The following is a 22725-nucleotide window of genomic DNA, read 5'->3' as shown; positions in this document are numbered from 1 at the left end:
ATAATATTGCTGGGAGACTTTAATGCTCAAATTGCTAAAGAACGTCATCACCGATCCATAGTAGGCAAATCCCCTGCAAATAAAAGAACCAATGCAAATGCAGAAAGACTTATTAGTTTATGCAGAGAACATGACATAGTTCTAAAGCCTACATTTTTCATAAAACTCCCTAGGAAACAAAATACACGGGTATCGCCGAATTCAGTACGTGGGGAGAAAGAGCTTGACCATGTTGCTATAATCAGACAGTCTACATCAGAGATACTCAATGTAAAAGTTACTAAGAGTGCAGCTTTAGATTCAGATCACCATCTATCTATCGTTAAATTCAAAATTATTCTAAATTAGGCCAATATATAAAAGAAAGAGCCAATATCAACCTAAAAAGTCTGGCCCTCAGAAATTAAATAAGGAAGATAATTTCAGGACACTTTTGGAAAAGAGAACACCTAAAACAAGGGAACAACTTCAAAAGGACATAGTACAGACAGCAGAAGAAACAATTCTCTTTTACCAAAAAATGGAAACATGCCTGGTGGAATGATGAGTGTGGCGAACTAATCCTAACAAGACAACGAACTTGGGACATATGAAACGCAAATAAAAATGATAAAATTAGGAACTCCCTAAAAGGAGTCCAGATGCAAGCATCAAAAGGCCTTAAAAAGATCAAAGTACAATACATGAAAGACCAACTAGCATCAATAGACTGCAACTTCAAACAGAACAATGTTAGGGATTTTTACAAAACTTTCAAAAGTAACTTAAAGAAATACACTCCATCTAGTCTATTTTTCACGGACCCAAAAACGCAGAAAACTGCATACAATAGCATAGAGAACTATAGAATACTTGCTGAATACTTTGAAGAACTACGTAACTGTGATACACCAAAAAAAATTTAATTTCGGTATTGTAAACCCAACACCACGGAATCAAATCCGCCAACCACAGAACAAATAAAAGAAATCATAAAAGACCTTAAAAATAATAAAACACCTGGAGAGGATAATATAGCTGTTGAGCTATGTAAGTACTCTAGTGACAACATGATACAATGTCTATCAGAAATACTGAAAGAAATCTGGACAACACACAGCTTACCACCAGAATGGACATCTGCACTAATACATCCACTACATAAAAATGGAAGAAAACAGATCCCAACAATTATAGGGGAATCTCCCTCTTACCAGTGACCTATAAGATCTTGGCTAAGGCGCTTTTAAAAAGAGCAGAAGAAATACTTGACAAACAGCTAGGAGTGTATCAGGCTGCATTTAGGAAGGGAAGATCATGTGCAGAACACATATTAAACTTAAAGAACATAATAGAAATGAGGAGAATCAGAACTTATAATGTGTAAATACTTTTGTGGATTTTAAAAAAGCCTGTGATTCAGTTGACAGAAATACACTGCTTGATATCTTAAAAGAATTGGGACTCGATACTAAAACAACTGAAATAATTAAAGCAACTTTGAAAAACACAAAATCGAAACTAAAATTTAGGAGAGAGTTTTCAAAATCGTTTGAAACAAAGTCAGGTGTTCGTCAGGGAGATAGTTTGTCACCTCTGCTTTTCAATTGTGTGTTAGATAAGGTAGTTCGAGGATGGAGGAGGGCCATCAATACTAAAGGGATTCAACTAGGAAGAAATCCAAGCAAGAAAACTGTCGACTGTTAAGCCTTCGCAGATGAAATGGCATTGATTGCAGATTCGCTAGATAATGCCCAAGAACAAATAAGAGAACTGCAAAATCAAGCAACCAAAGTAGGACTGCAAATATACTTTGAAAAAACAAAGTTCATGAAAAACATCTGTGATGCTCCTCAAAATATTGCAGTTGACAACAATAGAATACACAAAACAGATTCCTTTAAATCCTAGGATAGTGGATTACATACAATGCAAAAGAAAAGACAGCTGTAGAAACTAGAGTGCACAAAATGTTTCATATGACTAAAAACGTTTATAACAAAAAATGCTTGTCCTTGAACACGAAATTAAGACACTGCCAAACATTGTCCAGACCTAAAGCTCTGTATGAGGCAAAAACACTTAAAGTAACATGAAATGGAGATCTTGAGAAACTAGAAAAGGTCGAAAGTAGAATTTTAAAGAAAATACTGGGAGCTAGAAGAAACGATAATGCTGAATACAGGTTAAGACCAAACAGAGAGCTATACTTGAAAACTGAAAAACTAACAGATGTAATGAGGAAGAGAATACTACAGTGTTTTCGACATATATTCAAATGGTTCAAATGGCTCTGAGCACTATGCGACTTAACTTCTGAGGTCATCAGTCGCCTAGAACTTAGAACTAATTAAACCTAACTAACCTAAGGACATCACACACATCCATGCCCGAGGCAGGATTCGAACCTGAGACCGTAGCGGTCGCTCGGCCCCAGACTGTAGCGCCTAGAAATGAAATGTCGTGTGGCGAGGGCCTCCCGTCGGGTAGACCGCTCGCCTGGTGCAAGTCTTTCGATTTGACGCCACTTCGGCGACTTGCGCGTCGATGGGGATGAAATGATGATGATTAGGACAACACAACACCCAGTCCCTGAGCGGAGAAAATCTCCGACCCAGCCGGGAATCGAACCCGGGCACAGAGGATTGACAGTCTGTCGCGCTGACCACTCAGCTACCGGGGGCGGACTGTAGCGCCTAGAACCGCACGGCCACTCCGGCCGGCTGACATATATTTAGAATGGATAACAACAGACTAAACAAGCGGATAATCACATTACTCAATCGCTAGAAAACCAAGCCCCCATGGTTCATAGAGGCTGAAAAGGACATGAAAAACGCTGGAATTACAATAGACACAATAGATAACGGAATACATTTCAGAAAGGCAGTTCAAAAGGCAGAATTTCGGGAGAGAAAGAAAACAACTAGACGAAAGTGGACTCAAGAAGAAAGGGAACAACGCTCTAAAAGTATGAAGGATATTTGGAAACTAAGGAAATCTAATACAATGAAGAGTAGCCAAAGTCGATTCATCGTACCCTCCAAATGGGTTATTCGAAAGAATAAGAAGAACAAATTTTCGTTTAACATGCTTCAGTATTTTAAAAATGACGCTAATATTCATATACATGTACTCGCAGGGTTGGTTATTCATCATTATTTGTAATCAGATGAGTAACACAGGAAGCAGCAGGAGTAACACACAAATATTAATTTTAAATTGACAAAAAATAATTATTTTCGTTTGTGGTCGGATGCACAGGTAGAACACAAAAAGAAAAATTTTAAATTGCTGTGGAAATGCTGCTTTCGTGTTTTGGTTTAATTTGATACACCACATATTTGATATATATCGATTCCAGATTCCAGTGCGTGCATATGCAGAGGCCAAGCACTACAGACATTGATGCCATTAGGTGAGCACGTAATTGATTTCACATAATGCGATACTCGGAACGCGAGAGAATTACCCTCTGCGGGACGTTTGCCGACTGCTGTCCTGTTTCGCGTGAGCGACACACACACACACACACACACACACACACACACACACACACACACACACGCACACGCATACAGAGCGTCGACTGGTCATCCCAACGTATGTCGCTTTATTGCGGTCGTCACATTACAAACAAGGATGCTACACGTTTGCACCATACCGGCATTTGGAATGCAAATTCACGGCTTCTGTCGGGTTCGAGTCTGTCACTGTATTACTTTTGCCTTGTGTCTAAGACGACCATTTTCTGATAATATATGCATGTTTTATTTGCAAGTTTTATCTGAGGAGAGGGTGATTCCCCTCCCCAAAAAAAATTCTGAAATGCAAATTATTCATTTCTTAGCTATTCAGATTGACATGGAAAATGATCAAACATCTCACAGACGCTTCTACCCATATTGTTTGATTCAGCACGCAGTACACTTACATACAGTAAAAATCGTAATATGGACGGTTTTTGCATCAAGTAATGTAATTTTGAGATGTATACATTAATGTGCCAAATCACGATGGCTACCTGCTTAATACCGTTGGGTCCATCTTTGGAACGCAATAAAGCAGCGATTCTGTGTGGCATGGATTTGACAAGTTTTTGGTAGGTTTCCGAAATTTTCTGTCACCAGATGTCTAAGCACTGATCACGCAATTCCTGTAAATTTGTGGGCGTGAAGCTAGAGACCGACAGAGTGCTGTATGAGTTCCGTCAGGTTCAGATCAAACGAATTTCAAGACCAGAACATTAATGTGAGTCCACTATCACGCTTTGGCAAGATTCTGGCACTGTAACACTGACAATTGTCCTTGTGGATTATGCCATCAACCTCGAAGAAGACATCAACCATGAAGAGATGCTGGTAGCCAACAATAATGTCAAAGTGGTCTACAGTTGTCACGGTGACTTCGATTCTACCACAGGTCCCGTGGATGCCCAGATGAGTGTCTTCCGTAGCATAATACTGCCCCCAACGACCTGCGTCCGTAGCGCGATACACGTTTCGATGGGCCGTTCGCCTAGATAACAGGGTATCCGGACGTGACCGTCCATCTAAAGTGACAAGGAATGTGATTAATTCAACCATTTAACTAGTTTTCGTTGATCCTATGACCGATATCGATGATTCAGTGACCACTGCACAGGGCTGTGAGGCACAAGACATTATTCATCTAGTAGTGATGACAGTGCACGTAGCACGTACCACTGCAGCTATTTTGTCGTTTTACGTGCTGCTATTATAGTTCTGTGGGGTTTAGAGCCTTAGGCCTAAGTATGTCCTTCCCTGTGCTGAGTTTAAACCCATGTGGTAAAGGTGGGATGAAGTCTAGTCTATGTTTACAATGGCAAGTTATAGCACACTTGAACAATATTAAATGTTTTCAAAACATGCTGCCAAACGTTCAACGTGGACATTTATTAGATAATTTTCAAGTTAACAATGAGGTCCACACGACAACAACAAGACTCGGAAAAAGATCAAGAAAAGTTTCATTTATGAAAGATCCATATTGGAGCACTAAAACACGCAAAAAATTGTAATTTTTATCAACACAAGGGCTGATCCAATAATAATAAGTACCAACAAAGAAAAGTGTGGCATAAAGCGCCTACGCACGTCCAAAGTAAATAATGTGACTTGAATAGAAGAGTAAGCGAGACCAACGCACGTCGACGCACATGCATTTTTCGCTGTCTCACACTGTACGTCAGATATTTCCAAAATTCAACAAATCAAATTCGATTTAACAAATTATAGAAAATTCGACGGACTAGAGATTACATTATAATTTGGCGGACTGAAAACTACAAAACGAACGAAATGAATTAGCTTTTTGTGCAGTTGCTTCCAGTCCATAGCACGATGGCTAATGCGACCACACCGAACTCCGGAAACCAATATGACACGCCACGTGTTCCTTTATAGCTGACCGTTGCAGCAATAGTCAAAGATAATCTTATTACAGCGCAGCACTCTCCCATGAAAGAACTTAATGCATCAATGCGTTAGTTGCCACAGGCTTAGAGAGGTAGGAATTAATGGCGCTTTAATGGAAGGATGGAAGCGTTAATGACACGTGGGAAGATGAAATAGACTACTCTCATCAGCAATAATGGCTTCTTGGTGCCACTACGCTAGAGAGACGATGGAAGATAATCGATAGCTCTGAGCGAGGCACTGATTGATTAATGGTCTATGGAAGTCCACGCAAGTGGTTAGATGTAATGTTCAAACGTAATAGTGAAATCTAAAAGATCCTCTAGCGTATATTTTGAAGGACTCATCTACACCTTATCTGTGCAGTTCACAGCCAGCATTCTGATCACGCTGGAAGTTATTCAGCTCAACAGGGCGCCCTTTCTGGGTTCTTACACTGCACTGTTATCTCGTCACTGCGGGCAGCATTTCTACGCAAGTTACCTTACTCCCTGTTGTGATGTACGAACTCGTAGCACGTATAGAGATCGTTTGTGAGGGATACCCTATTAACGATAATTGTTCTGCTAAGCTACCTTGGATAGCTGAGACTTTAGGCAGTTTCCCACACCTATTCAAGCCAGTACCAGGTTGGTTCCTCACACTGCCCAACAACGTGACAGCTAAACATTTAAAACACGAAAACATGTAGAACAGAGTTTATTAGATCCACTGATAGTACGAACAAAATTCCTCGTCTGAGAGTAAGGTGAGGATGGACATCTGACCATATACATAATTACTTAATTCAAAACAAGAAAAGTCTTGTCAGCTATGGAACCTTTTCATGCGGCATCACACCACAGTGAAGAAAGTAAGACATCCTATCTTCATCATTGACACGATGAGATATTTCGTATGCACGTGTTATATCTGCGAAGAAACAATATGGAGTTGTGTCGGCGGTTTTTTTTTAATACGGTGCCCTGAATGGAGTGCGTGAGTGAAGTGAATTGAGTTATTCGACCTCTAAAAACGTCATCTTGAAACAGAGTTCAATGCTTCCATAATTTTACAAGAAATTGAGGCCACTGATTCATACCTATTATCTATGGTTTCCCCCAATGAATAAAGTTTTGAAATTAAAAAGCAGTATTATTTGAACTGAAACTAAGAAATCGAGTTTTAGTGAAAGAATTATTACATGTATCTGAGATCCACGACTTTTACCAACATGGCTAGGGACCAATTTTGTCACTTATTGTGGGAAAAGTATTCGGGCATATTCTAACCGGTGTAAGATTCTACCAAGATTGTGTGATGTCGGTCGCCTCTTGGTAACAACCCACTGCATTATTAATCAACGTCACCAGTTTTCAAACATGTTATTGGTGCATAATTTTGTCAACAGAACTCGAAAAGACAGTGTCAGAATTTGTAACGTAGATTAGTTTGAAATACTTACAGCAATAAATCGAAGTTCTTGTAAAAGGACTGTTTACATTTCGCCCTATTAATACCTTATTAGGCCACAGCAATGAAGTGTTTGGTGCCCAAGGCAAGTGAAGTTGCTCGTCTATAAAGACAATGGCAGAATGTAATGAGAGTTCTTGAGACGGAGTTGAGTGGCGCTCTGTGCACCACATAGCTTCACGTTGCTGTTGGTATGTAGGGTAGAAATGCTGGAATGAATTATTTCATTCATAAAAGCGGGTCTACGTTATGAGATCGAAGAAAGCAGTCTGTGTCATTCGCAGTCGGCTTTAATAAAGAGGGCCGGCCGCGGTGGTCTCGCGGTTCTAGGCGCGCAGTCCGGAACCGCGCGACTGCTACGGTCGCAGGTTCGAATCCTGCCTCGGGAATGGATGTGTGTGATGTCCTTAGGTTAGTTATTTTGAAGTAGTTCTAAGTTCAAGGGGACTGATGACCTAAGATGTTAAGTCCCATAGTGCTCAGAGCCATTTGAACCATTTTTTTAATAAAGAGGAAACAAGCAGTTGTTAATACTACGATGATAGTGACACCATGGGGTATTACTTATTAAAGCATACTTGTAGTAAGTTTATTATTCATATATCGTATGGCTTTTTGACACATTGGAAAAAATAGTGTGTAGAACATGACATATACAGTATAAAATCTTACAAGCAAGCATCTTGAGCATTTTATGTAAATTTTCGACTTTGGAATTGACAGCAGGAAGTCTTCTGGTCTAGCACTGCATGACCTCGTATGACATTCTACTGTAATGTGTCCATGTTGAGTCCTCATCATGCTTAGTAATGACCACGTTTTCCGTGTAAAGTCAAATCCCGGTGGTTTTGGAGTGATACATGGCATATTGTTATTTTGTTGTCCGGTCCATTCTCGAGTCCATGCATTAGAAAGCTTGAACTTATCTTCCACAGCGACTCTTGTTGTTATTCTGCGTGGTCGTCTATAGCAGAATCCATTATGGTCTGCATCATAGATATCTAGATATATTGGTAGATTTCTATTATCCATGGTCTTTTTGTACTCGTTCGAGAGAGCATGTATGCGTCATAGTTGAGAGGATGGAATTTGGCTTAGTACTGGCAGCCATTCCATAGTGTTGATATGATAACACTAGGAGGCATTTTCATGGTGATACGGGTATTTAGATGGACTTATATCTTTTGCGCATATGGGCTGTTTCGCCAAACTGGGGCACAATATTCAGCGGCGTAGAAGAGAGTGGTGACTCTTATGAGCTTCACTACGTTAAATCATATGCAGACGTCAAACTGTTTAGTAGCAGCTCTTCCAACAATGTTATCTGAGCGCTGATTGCAAATAAAGATCAAATTTAATTAACTATTAAGATGAATGAATTGTATGATCTTAGTGACACACACGTGCACTGTAAACCTCGTTGCTTCCACGTGCTATTCGTTCAGTTAACAGCAGCGTATTTAATCTTCATCTGTTTTTACTCTTTCCCTCTTATAATGACGCTTATTCCACGCATAGCCCGCTTATTACATAGTTAGAATTTCGAGCCAATACCGGTTCTTTCTGAAGAGTCGATATATTTTTCATTGTCACTGTATAATAGGTTTCATTAACAGCAAAGAGATATGCTTTGTAATCAAGTATGTGATATGTACAACGCAGATTAATCCTGATGCACTTATGACTATAATTTCCAGTAGCCTCATGCCTCTTGTCACTAGACCACATCGTTTTGGGATTTTAGAAAACTATGTTCACTATTACTTGCAATAACGAACTTCAGAATTTCATGAAATTTTCTGATAATTTATTTCAGTTCCTTTGACACGTTCGGAAATATTTAATCCTTATTTCCCCATTACGCAGTAGTGTTAATCCCTAATCACTGTCAATTTTTAACTAGCTTAATATAATGTCACGTATTAACCCGTTCATGTTTTGGCTCTATTTCACTACCTTTTGTGCTTAAGGTTGAGATGTCAACTCGTTGAGTGATAATCTGCGTTGACCAGAAAATAACTCTATTATTGCATTGTTCATAATAGTGTAGTTAGTTCCATGCTTTCATAAAATTTATAATGGCTTAAATTTTCGGTACGTCATATCTTCATTAGATGAAAGCTACCCTGACGCTGCGCACTTGAAAGTTTGAGGGAATACTTTTTTGTCGGAATTACATTAATTTAAGAAACTACCTTTGAAACTCTTCATATTTATTAGTTATAATGCTTTTCATTTCTTTCCGCATCCCAATGCCTTGCATTAATGATAACACTTCTACCTGAGCGCCGGCCGCGGTGGCCGTGCGGTTCTGGCGCTGCAGTCCGGAACCGCGGGACTGCTACGGTCGCAGGTTCGAATCCTGCCTCGGGCATGGGTGTGTGTGATGTCCTTAGGTTGGTTAGGTTTAAGTAGTTCTAAGTTCTAGGGGACTTATGACCTAAGATGTTGAGTCCCATAGTGCTCAGAGCCATTCTACCTGAGAGACTGGTCTACGCCCCAAGGTCATGAACTTGCCTTGAACTTACAGTCTCCCCAACCAGGTCTGATTGTGAGGTCAATATCAGTTTGAGGACAATTTCTTGTCACGATATTCATTCAGTCCCTAGATTCAAGTTTAAGAAATTCTGGATGCATTGTGTGGAACTTGAAGTTGGCGTTCACTTGATTCCATACGAACAACCAAATTATTTACGTGTATTTCAATTTGACTTTCACTCGTTTTTAAGAGTTTCTGTGCATTGTTCCTGGTTTAACATACGTATATTTGGCGTAGCCTCGTTCTGATGCCACCTCAACGAAAGTGCGCGATATCGAAATTTTATTTATTACTAGATCCTTCCGCAACGCGAACTTAATTCCAAGCGCTCCGATTGTCAAATAATTTACTCTAATTTTTACTGTTCATTGGGTTCTTTGATATATGTAAGGTATTACGGAATCTGTTCCCTCACTGCGGGTAATTTTTCGCATTATGTCACTGAAGCAATTGACGTGAACCAGCATGTTAGCGTTTGTTAGGAATGTCAAACGGTTTTTGTAATGTGTAACGGTTTGAGGAAATTGACAGCCTTCATATTGTTTACGGGAAGTTGCGATCGGAGCTTCAAAAATGGTTCAAATGGCTCTGAGCACTATGGGACTCAACTGCTGTGGTCATAAGTCCCCTAGAACTTAGAACTACTTAAACCTAACTAACCTAAGGACAGCACACAACACCCAGCCATCACGAGGCAGAGAAAATCCCTGACCCCGCCGGGAATCGAACCCGGGAACCCGGGCGTGGGTGCGATCGGAGCTAGTTGAAGTTATTAAAAGCTCATAGCTATTATGAACGCTTCAGCAGTAAAAAATGTATAACTGTGCACAGGTTGTGCATAGTCGTCAAAAGAAGTAAATGGAAAGATGAAAGCGAGCAGTCGTTATAAATGACGCTTAAGAGTTCCCAAAAAATTTAAATGATTCTGTTAGGAAAACGGGTATTTCCAGCTTCGTAGTTCAGTACGAGGCCGATGAAGAGTAAATACTCAACAGCCTCGCGATTTAGGCTTAACAGCCGACTCTTCCGGACCTCTGCACAGCGCTTTCTCAGGAGTGGCACTGACTGCCAATACCTCTTTCGAACCGTCTCACTGAGTACTGCCTACTATTTCTGGAAGTATAAATCATGTTGTCCTCCATGTGCAGTTTAATTCATTGAAACAAGTTGAATTTTCAATCCCAAACTGATTTTGCATAACTAGCCAGTTTCGTTTGTGACCTCTTTAAACTGCAGATACATAACGACGGCGTGTGTTTAATCATACTTAAAATGAAATAGTGTTACGTGGAAATGGAATTTCTTCCCGTCCACAATTATTCGCCTTCAGTGGTCATTTCATTCGCTCCACATAGACGGGCTGTTAGAATGATTAAAGTATGTATTTCGGTGGTTTTCTATAGAAACACCTGAGGTGATGCCAAGTAGTGTTAATTAGATGATGACTATGCTGTGCCTTGTAAGTCCTTCGAGGTAAACACCGAGTGAATGCTGTGACGGTTGGAGGGAGGATTAGAAGGACAGAGGGTAACAGGGTAATGCAGATAGATGGAATGGTATGTCTGGGAGCGTGAACGAGGCTGATGTTGTTGGGCTGTGAGAGGAAAGAGCGAGGGCGGACCAGGGGACTGGGAGAGGTATCGGAGCCTTGATCTAAGGAAAGAATACAGAATCTAGGGCTGTTGCTTGTTCAGTGCTCATGACGGATGTTTGTCTCAAAAAGGGGGAGTCCGTTGACATTTTCTTGGCGTAGGATTGGCCATGGTTTGCTTGATAGGCAGAATAATTTCCTTTATATAGCTTTTCAATGCAGTTGTGGTTGTGTACCATTGTCAGCTGCTAGTGTCAACTACTGGCATTACACCTGATTGCTTACGTTTTTCAAAAATGTGTTCTAATGAGCTTTTATCAAATTGATTCGATCACCTTTAGTTGTTCAGCAACAGGAGTGAACAGTGTGTGGTCAACATTAGCTAGTGCATATTAAACAGATGATCGGCAACGGCCTTGCCGCAGTGGATACACCGGTTCCCGTGAGATCACCGAAGTTAAGCGCTGTCGGGCGTGGCCGGCATTTGGATGGGTGACCATCAAGGCCGTCATGCGCTGTTGCCATTTTCCGGGCTGCCCTCAGCCTCGTGATGCCAATTGAGGAGCTACTCGACCGAATAGTAGCGGCTTCGGTCAAGAATACCATCATAACGACCGGGAGAGCTGTGTGCTGACCCCACGCTCCTCCTATCCGCATCCTCCACTGAGGATGACACGGCAGTCGGATGGTCCCGGTAGGCCACTCGTGGCCTGAAGACGGAGTGCTTTATATTGAACAGATGATCACACATCTTTGCAATACGTCTCGAGTAATCGTCAATAGTAAATTTTTCAGTATGCTTGAAATTGCAGTTCAATGCAATACACACGTCAATGAACTGAATACATTACTCTAAATGATTTGCTGATCGCACGTCACAAACAAAAGAAAAAAAAGTTAAGCACCCATGTGACATGTTCGGATGTGAATGTACTGTTACTTTCTAGACGTACTCTCCATCAGCGGCTACGTAAATCATTAAAGCTGAAATTTTTGTCACGTTTAGTACGGCCAAAAGAGTGCGTCAGCATTATTCATGTTTAGTTTTGTTATCAATCCTAGTAGGAGCGTGAATAGCGTCAGTTGTTGAATGATCCCTGTGTGTGATACGGAAATGCCGCGCGCTCATGTGAGATAATGTTATCAGCACCTAACGGAGTTTGAAAGGGAACACATTCTGGGTCTCCATTAGTCTGGCTGGTTCAATCGTACAATATCCTAATTGGGAGGGGGGGGGGTATTCAGATGTGACGGTGGCCACTAACACCAAAACAAATCTGGCTGAGTTTCGATTGAAGCTGCGGCCGGGAAGCACCGAATGTTGAGAATGGCGACGTGATGTGTTCATCTACGAATCGGGGTTCTGCACTATCGCAGATGACCATCGTCACGAGTATGGCGGCGACCTGGGAGAGGCACAACGATGTTACTCATGACGTCACGGCGTTCGGAGCCGTCGAGTATGACTTAAGATCACAGGTGGTAGTGACTGAGGGAACTCTGACAGCACAGTGGTACGTCGAGGACATCCCGTGTCCTCAACTGTTACTTCTCATATGACAGTATCGTTTCAACGGGAAAATGCTCTTCCACACATGGCACGTGTCTCAGTAAACCGTCTGCATGGTGTTGACGACCAGCGAAAACCCCGCATCTATCCCCGAAAATGCATGTTTGCGACCATCTCGGACCTCAACTCCGTCTCATGGCCAGTGTCCAGGATATCAAGGATCAGTTACAACATGTGTGGGCCGGCCTGCCTCAGGAGAGGGTACAGAGGCTTTATCACACATTTCCAAACAGAATCGGAACATGCATCCAGGCGAATTGCGATGCAGCGTCACAGTAGTATGAAGAGTGTAAATCAATAACTGGTTAAGTACTTTTTTTGGCTAGATCCGGAAAACTAAGCTAAGTGCCGTTGCGAATAACCTGAAAAGCGGGCTAAGTACAATGATCATTTCTAGTAGCGCATATAAGGCTCGAAAGATAGCATGAGAGATATGTAACGGACCACTGGTGAGGCTAAAGTGGGCTGATTCCCACAAAGTTTGGAAACTATTTGCAGCGTGTGACAGAGATTTTACCCAGACTGGAAAACGTAAGAGGCTCAATGAATGTCAGATTATCAAACACCTAAGGACCTAGTAACACTTATGGAGAATGCAACACCTAACAATAAAATCAAATGGCTCCAAGCACTATGGGACTTAACATCTGAGGTCATCAGTCCCCTACACTTACAATTACTTAAACATAACTAACCTAAGAACATCACACACATCCATGCCCGAGGCAGGATTCGAACCTGTGACCGTTGCAGCAGAGCGGTTCCGGACTGAAGCGCCTAGAACCGCTCCGCCACAGCGGCCGGCCCTAACTATCCATTTGTGATTACAATGCTTTAGGCATAGGACTCTTATTTTAAATAAGCAGCCGATGCAAATATTAACACAACGAAAATAAACATTTTCAAACGTAGTTGCGTTGAAGTGAAAAAAAAAGCACCTGATGGCGTCAAGACGAGAACAGTTTTTAACGAAATTTAGAACTGGAGTACTTACAAATTTTCAAGAAAGGGATACCACTAACATCATAAATAACTTTATTTTACCGTCCCAACAGTTTAAAAACAAATTGCTAGCTGAAAAGAAAAAGTATCTGCAACAGATGCTGCCGTGTTTGATAGTGGTTAATAGAACATTTTTAGAACAGTTAATCAATTAAAATTATTTTGTCCTCTATAAAATTAAAAGGATTAAAAATAATCAGGGGATAGTGTTCCTGTAAAATATATCTGTAAAATATTTATTATTAAAAAACTGATAATGGCTGAGATTTCTTTCATTGGCACTTACCTCGTCCTTTGTCGATAATATGTGTCGCATTTAGCACGTTCTGCGTTTTTCAGAATAAAATATTTATTTTCATTGACAAAAGGGAAGGGAACTTAAAAAAATTTGCCATAGTTGTGTGACTCTTCCTGTAGACTGCAAATAATAAAAAATATTGTTGATGTTTTTCGTTAAAATATTTTTGTCATAACAAAAATAGCTGAATAACTCGCAATCAGCTGTTTGACACTTAGCCTGTTATTGATTTCCACTCTACATATGTGGGCTCGTACTGACATGTTCATCGTTAAAGTGAATTGACCAAATACCCTTTCAACCCGTGAAGTTTCATTTCGTCTCCTCCTCGCCTTATGGGTACTTGACTTATTTTGGCAGGTAGTGTACTTCTCTCAACAGAACACAGCTTTGGTTCAAATGGCTCTGAGCACTATGGGACTTAACATCTATGGTCATCAGTCCCCTAGAACTTAGAACTACTTAAACCTAACTAACCTAAGGACATCACACAACACCAAGTCATCACGAGGCAGAGAAAATTCCTGACCCCGCAACACAGCTTTAAACTTGACTTAAACATGTACTCAAACTGTTTCCCATTGACTGCAAGACACATCTGAAATCGCAGTTCGAGAGATAAATGCATATAAGAGTGATCCGTGGATGATACGGTGGTGCATGCTGTGGCGATTCGTCGGCACATATCATCCGATGTGGTTGGGGCTTCACGTTAGACGGCCCGCTACTCTCAGAACAAATTCAAAAGGAGGCAACTTGAGAGACCTTACAGGCCATTTTACTGCAGCATTCCGTCCTGTCGAATGGTCAGGAAACTTTTCATTCAATGTTTGCATAGCAAGAGTGGAAAGGCGATGCAGCGAGCTGTTGTGTTAGAATTATGTGCACTGTTGCTTATGTACTGATATCTCTGCTGGAACTACAGGTTGAGAGATCGTAAGAAAGTGCGTGTATATATTTCTATTTAACACGCTGGGGATGAAGTAAGGACCCACAACTGACATTTACGTTGCACAGTCATTGCTGTTGCAACTTAGGACGAGGTGTGTTTTCTGCTGCCCTGTATAGCATGTTCAGTAAATTTACATTGTCGTGTTAGTAAGTGTTACTTCATTGGTAAAGAGGGCACGTTTCAAAACATTGTCCCGTCTCCCAGGCGTTGAAGGGTACACTGACAAAATTCTATTCGTCATTATATATAAGGTGACGATTGTCTGATTTAATGGCAGTTGAAAGGAATGGAATTTAAGTCGATGAAAGCTATGAATGACACTCATCTGGCTGATATTACATTTGTTTCATGCTACCATGCTGACTGCCAAGGTTGTATCCAGAAGAAATTGTCTGCGTGCTCTGTCAATTGCAGCCTTCTTACTTGTCCTCTGTTTGACGTTCAGACTACCTATTCGCACTAGTAATTCGATGCGGGTATGTTTCATCACGCTCTCTCGTAAGTTTTTGTTTTGAGCGACAGTCGACTCACATTCACGGAAACGGCGGTCCAATTCGCTGATAAGTTGCCCAAATTTAGCTTTCCCGTGCTTTTCCTACATCGAAGGGATGATTCCTATTGAAAGGATGCGACGAGTTTCCTACCCCATCATTCCACCACCTAGTCATCTGCTCCTTCTCTGGTGAGCTGGCTGTCAACTGGATGTTATGCACTTATTTTCGTTCCTTTGCTTTTCGTAAGTGTGAGCACAACATGTTACAAACCCAAAGTTGGTTTGAAAGATTGCTGCAATCATTATTCACTATCAACGTCGCTCATTATTACCCGAAATATGAAGCTGGCGATAGCATGTCATCGTCAGGAGGGATCGTGCTCCCTTAGAGTAGAGACACAAAATCTGTGCTTAACATTTCACGTAATCGCCATCGCGGCAGTCCCTCCGGTTCGTAAAACTGCTACTCGCTTATTTTGGGGCTGACGTGGAAGCTCACGGGGAGAACCACTGCCGTAAAACTCGTGTAAACTCGCTTTACGAGAGGCCGTCAAATAAGAAATTGTTTTTTCCCCTTTTCCTTCTGACGGAGCAGTGTAACTGATTTTAACTCCTGGTCTTGGCTGTCATTATTCCTGGAAGATCGAGAGAAATTGAATATTCTTCAACATCTTTTATTGCAGTATAAGTAAAACGCGATCTGGGAAAACAATGTTTTTATTATGCTTTCGCTTATGCCCAACAAATGAAATTAATCAGTTGGCTCGAAAATAATTGGTGACGCCTAAAATGTAATTGTGTTGAGTGACTATCGCGTTGACGTAGGGTAGCATACATGAACGCCATTATAACCATTGCAAACATCGTAACCTTGTCCCCCACTTGCAACTTTTTTTTTAAAAGACAGAGTGGCATTGCTCAAACATGTATACACACTAAGACAAAACAGGCGAAATGATTTCACTTTGCTGACAGGAGTTAACAGGTGGTCTCAGAAGGTAGCATATAAATCCTTCGTAATCACGCCTACACGCCACAACAACTTTCACCAGAAGTGTGCTTGCTCAGTTCATTTGTGAGCTTCATTTGTCAGTAAGTCAGTGACACTCAGCTGAAAACCACACTTCTTACGTCCCTGAATACTTATGTTTAATGCCGGCCTCTGTGACCGAGCAGTTCTAGGTGCTTCAGTCCGGAAGCGCGCGACTGGTTCGAATCCTGCCTCAGGCATGGATGTGTGTGATGTCCTTAGGTTAGATAGGTTTAACTAGTTCTAAGTTCTAGGCGACTGATGACCTCAGATGTTAAGTCCCATAGTGCTCAGAGCCATTTGAACCATTCTGAACTTATGTTTACAGTTCCACATATTTACGTAGAAAACAAAATACGTGCTATGAAATATCGGAATATAATTTAACTGGACCGAAGAGCTCTTAACAGAAAGATAGCTTAGTTCGAGCTACCGTCAGAAATGAAAACAGTACCTAGTGTAGAATAAGAGAGTGTGATAGAACCGTTACAGTAAGTGGCAGTGAAATTCAGACGAGGCACATGAAAAAAGTAACTAAGCTGTTCATTATTTCAAAAGTAATCGCCATAACTGTTAAGACGTTTACCCCACTGTGAGAGAAGACGGTCAATTCCTCCATGGAAAAATGTTTACGATTACCTACGGAACCATGACTGTACCTACACTACTAGTCATTAAAATTGCTACACCACGAAGATGACGTGCTACAGACGCGAAATTTAACCGACAGGAGGAAGATGCTGTGATATGAAAATGATTAGCTTTTCAGAGCAATGACAAAAGTTTGGCGCCGGTGGCGACACCTACAACGTGCTGACAATGAGGAAAGTTTCCAACCGATTTCTCATACACAAACAGCAGTTGACCGGCGTTGCCTGGTGAAACGTTGTTGTGATGCCTCGTGTAAGGAGGAGAAATGCATACCATCACGTTTCCGACTTTGATAAAGGTCGGATTGTAGCCTATCGCGATTGCGGTTTATCGTATCGCGACATTACTGCTCGCGTTGGTCGAGATCCAATGACTGTTAGCAGAATATGGAATCAGTGGGTTCAGGAGAGTAATACGGAACGCCGTGCTGGATCCCAACGGCCTCGTATCACTAGCAGTGGAGATGATAGGCATCTTATCTGTAACGGATCGTGCAGCCTTGTCTCGATCCCTGAGTCAACACATGGGGACGTTTGCAAGACAACAACCATCTGCACGAACAGTTCGACGACGTTTGCAGCAGCATGGTCTATCAGCTCGGAGACCATGGCTGCGGTTACCCTTGATGCTGCATCACAGACAGGAGCGCCTGCGATGGTGTACTCAACGACGAACCTTGGTGCACGAATGGCAAAACGTCATTTTTTTGGATGAATCCAGGTTCTGTTTACAGCATCATGATGGTAACATCCGTGTTTGGCGACATCACGGTGAACGCAGATTGGAAGCGTGTATTCGTCATCACCATACTGGCGTATCACCCGGCGTGATGCTATGGGATGCCATTCGTTACACGTCTCGGTCACCTCTTGTTCGCATTGACGACACTTGGAACAGTGGACTTAGCATTTCAGATATGTTACGACCTGTGGCTCTATCGTTTATTCGATCCCTGCGAAACCCTATATTTCAGCAGTATAATGCACGACCGCATGTTGCTCGTCCTGTACGGGCCTTTCTGGATACGGAAAATGTTCGACTGCTGCCCTGGCCAGCACATTCTCCAGATCTCTCACCAACTGAAAACGTCTGGTCAATGGTGGCCGAGCAACTGGCTCGTCACAATACGCCAGTCACTACTCTTGATGAACTGTGGTATCGTGTTGAAGCTGCATGGGCAGCTGTACCTGTACACGCCATCCAAGCTCTGTTTGACTCAATGCCCAGGCGTATCAAGCCCGTTATTACGGCAATAGGTGGTTGTTCTGGGTACTGATTTCTCAGGATCTATGCACCGAAATTGCGTGAAAATGTGATAACATCTCAGTTCTAGTATAATATATTTGTCCAATGAATACCCGTTTATCATCTTCATTTCTTCTTGGTGTAGCAATTGTAATGGCCAGTAGTGTAGGAGTGCACCTCTTCGAACGAGGCTAACCGACGGCCGCGGAAGTCATCATTCTGAGTTCCAAAAATACACTCCTCGAAATTGAAATAAGAACACCGTGAATTCATTGTCCCAGGATGGGGAAACTTTATTGACACATTCCTGGGGTCAGATACATCACATGATCACACTGACAGAACCACAGGCTCATAGACACAGGCAACAGAGCATGCACAATGTCGGCACTAGTACAGTGTATACCCACCTTTCGCAGCAATGCAGGCTGCTATTCTCCCATGGAGACGATCGTAGAGATGCTGGATGTAGTCCTGTGGAACGGCTTGCCATGCTATTTCCACCTGGCGCCTCAGTTGGACCAGCGTTCGTGCTGGACGTGCAGACCGCGTGAGACGACGCTTCATCCAGTCCCAAACATGCTCAATGGGGGACAGATCCGGAAATCTTGCTGGCCAGGGTAGTTGACTTTCACCTTCTAGAGCACGTTGGGTGGCACGGGATACATGCGGACGTGCATTGTCCTGTTGGAACAGCAAGTTCCCTTGCCGGTCTAGGAATGGTAGAACGATGGGTTCGATGACGGTTTGGATGTACCGTGCACTATTCAGTGTCCCCTCGACGATCACCAGTGGTGTACGGCCAGTGTAGGAGATCGCTCCCCACACCATGATGCCGGGTGTTGGCCCTGTGTGCCTCGGTCGTATGCAGTCCTGATTGTGGCGCTCACCTGCACGGCGCCAAACACGCATACGACCATCATTGGCACCAAGGCAGAAGCGACTCTCATCGCTGAAAACGACACGTCTCCATTCGTCCCTCCATTCACGCCTGTCGCGACACCACTGGAGGCGGGCTGCACGATGTTGGGGCGTGAGCGGAAGACGGCCTAACGGTGTGCGGGACCGTAGCCCAGCTTCATGGAGACGGTTGCGAATGGTCCTCGCCGATACCCCAGGAGCAACAGTGTCCCTAATTTGCTGGGAAGTGGCGGTGCGGTCCCCTACGGCACTGCGTAGGATCCTACGGTCTTGGCGTGCATCCGTTCGTCGCTGCGGTCCGGTCCCAGGTCGACGGGCACGTGCACCTTCCGCCGACCGCTGGCGACAACATCGATGTACTGTGGAGACCTGACGCCCCACGTGTTGAGCAATTCGGCGGTACGTCCACCCGGCCTCCCGCATGCCCACTATACGCCCTCGCTCAAAGTCCGTCAACTGCACATACGGTTCACGTCCACGCTGTCGCGGCATGCTACCAGTGTTAAAGACTGCGATGGAGCTCCGTATGCCACGGCAAACTGGCTGACACTGACGGCGGCGGTGCACAAATGCTGCGCAGCTAGCGCCATTCGACGGCCAACACCGCGGTTCCTGGTGTGTCCGCTGTGCCGTGCGTGTGATCATTGCTTGTACAGCCCTCTCGCAGTGTCCGGAGCAAGTATGGTGGGTCTGACACAGCGGTGTCAATGTGTTCTTTTTTCCATTTCCAGGAGTGTATGAAAATCTCATGGTGATACATGAAATAATCTCGGCTGGCCCACATGTTGTTAAGTATGTTTCGACAACGCCGCAGAGGTTTTGCTGGGAAGCCTTTACGCATCATTTGTGCAGTCCTGATCTCTTCCCACGTGATTTACTTATGTTTGGAGTCCTGAAGAAGGACATTCGTGGCCATCAATATGCCTCGGGTGACGATGTGCACGCCTGGGCACAATCATGGTTCCGTACCTAATCACGAGCATTTGTCAACGAAGGTAATGACGGCCTTGTATGACAATGAGATAAATGTATTGAAATTATGGCGATTAATTTTGAAATAATAAAAGGTTTACTTACGTCTTTTTTCCCATGTGTCTCGTTTCCACTTGACTGTCCCTTATTTTAACTGTATCAACAGATGAATAATGTCGATACGACGTGTTGACAATTGTTCCAAAATGAAGGAAGACTGCCAGTCGACAACAATTGCGAACACTGACGCCGAACAAAGCAATGTAATGTAAACTCAGGTGGCAAAAGTTATGGTAAACCTCCTAGTATAGTGTCGGTCCGCCTATTGCCGGGCATAGTGCACCAGCTCGACGTGGCATGGACTCAACAAGCTGCTGGAAGCCTCTTGCAGGAAGCCTGAGCCATGCTGCCTCCATAGCTGACCACAACTAGGAAAGTGTTGGCGGCGAAAGATTTTGTGCGCGATTTTACCTCTCGATTAGCCCCATAAATGTTCGATGGGATTCATGTCCGGCTACATGGGTGGCCAAATCATTCGCATGAATTGTCCAGAATGATCTTCAAACCAAGCGCAAACGACTGTGGCTTGTTGACGTTGCGCTCTATCATCCATAAAATTGCCATCGTTGTCTAGCTACAAATGATCTCCAAGTAGCCGAACGTAATCAGTTCTAATCAATGATCGATTTAGTTGGACCAGAGGACCCAGTGGAGTCACCACCAGCTTGCACAATGCCTTGTTGACAGCTTGGGTCAATGACTTCGTGGGGTCTGCGCCGCACTCGAAGCCTACTATCAGCTATTACCAACTTAAATCGGGGTGCAGCTGACATGGTTTTCCAGTGGTATAGGGTCGAAATGACATTGTGACGAGCCCAGGAGAGGCACTGCAGGCGTAATCGTGCTATTACCAAAGGCACTGGCGTCAATGGTCTGAAAATGTTCAAATGTGTGTGAAATATTATGGGACTTAACTGCTAAGGTCATCAGTCCCTAAGTTTACACACTACTTAACCTAAATTATCCTAAGGACAAACACACACACCCATGCGCGATGGAGGTCTCGAACCTCTGCCGGGACCAGCCGCACAGTCCATGACTGCAGCGCCGAGACCGCTCGGCTCATCCCGCGCGGCGTCAGTGGTCTGCTGCCATAGCCCACTAAAATCAAATTTCGCGTTACTGTCCTAACCTATATGTTCGTCGTACGCCCAACATTGATTTCTGTCGTTACTTCACGGATTGTTGCTTGTCTGATACCACTGAACACACTACGCAAACGCCGCTGCTCTCGGTCGTTAAGTGAAGGTCGTCACCCACTGCGTTGTCTGTGGTGAGAGGTAATGCCTGAAATTAGGTAAACTCGGTACACACTTCAACACTGTGGATCTCGGAATAATGAGATCCCTAACGATTTCGGAAATGGAATGTCTCATGCGTCTAGACCCAATTACCATTCTGCGCTCAAAGTCTGATCATTCCCGTCGTGCAGCCATAATTACGTTGGAAACCCTTTCACATGATTCGCTTGAGTACAAATGACAGAATGACAGCTCTACCAATGCGCTGCCCTTTTATACTTTGTTTACGTGATACTAGAGCCACCTGTATAGGTGCATATCGCTATCCCATATCTTACCTCAGTGTATGGTTCAAATGGCTCTGAGCACTATGGGACTTAACATCTGAGGTCATCAGTCCCCTAGAACTTAGAAGTACTTAAACCTAACTAAAGACGTCACACACATCCATGCCCGTGGCAGGATTCGAACTTGCGACCGTAGCGGTCGCGCGGTTCCAGACTGAAGCGCCTAGAACCGCTCGGCCACACCGGCCGGCTTACCTCAGTGTAAACAAAAAATTGTTTGCTAAGAATTTTTTTGTAAACGATAGGGCCTTTTGTATGAGGACTTAACGTGTCCAGAGTGGCCTACTCACAACCCAGTCGTAACAGTGGCTGAACATGCGTGACCGCTCCAGGCCTGACACCACCACCGGGATGCTGCTAACATCCACAGGATGGCTATACGGCAATGGGCAGACATTGTTGTTTGAGGAAATCAAACACTATATTGATGTCGTGTGTGTTTATGGTGGAGATCCGTTCACTCATGCATCGGACAGTAGCAAGCAACTACTTAGGAAGTCCTGCTGGCGATGTCTTTCGCAAGGAGCTCTCTTCGACCGGGTTGAAGTTGCCACCGAGACCCGTAAGTCAGTCGGTAACGAGGATTCTCAAAATATTTGGCCGCAGGCCACGGCATCATTGCGATGTGTGAGGTCTGCAATTCCCTAGCCAGGAGGAAGAGGTTGCGGGCGCGCCGAGGAATCTAATTTCAGGGCCAACAATGCGCGGGAGCAACGGCCGGCGGTGGCGGCGGCTTCGCCTATCGATCTCGCAAGCGCGGCGCATAACGCGCCACCCGCGCACCGCCCTCCCGAGCGGCCGATATTGCGTTTCTCTGCTGTGCCACAGATTACACTCCCCCTTTCTCTTCCGCTCTTTTCTATCTCTCCTCTTCGTCACTCTTCCCCCTTCCTTCCTCATTTGTTGACCACGGACCACGCAGTCCCAGTGAAATCTTAATGGAA

At 43.5% G+C, this 22725-nt stretch overlaps 1 protein-coding gene and 1 pseudogene across 1 annotated transcript in view; both read left to right on the top strand.

The window, feature by feature from the left end:
• The window catches only part of LOC126249178 (protein tipE), a 509628-nt gene that overhangs the window by 91942 nt on the left and 394961 nt on the right, over positions 1-22725 (top strand). The gene's annotated exons all lie outside the window — the stretch shown is intronic.
• LOC126249818 (5S ribosomal RNA) lies at positions 11406-11523 on the top strand (annotated as a pseudogene).

Source organism: Schistocerca nitens, chromosome 3, assembly GCF_023898315.1.
Source record: "Schistocerca nitens isolate TAMUIC-IGC-003100 chromosome 3, iqSchNite1.1, whole genome shotgun sequence".
Classification (NCBI taxonomy): Eukaryota; Metazoa; Arthropoda; class Insecta; order Orthoptera; family Acrididae; genus Schistocerca; species Schistocerca nitens.
Note: the sequence above shows the minus strand (reverse complement) of the source record. Positions and strands in the feature narration are given on the sequence as shown.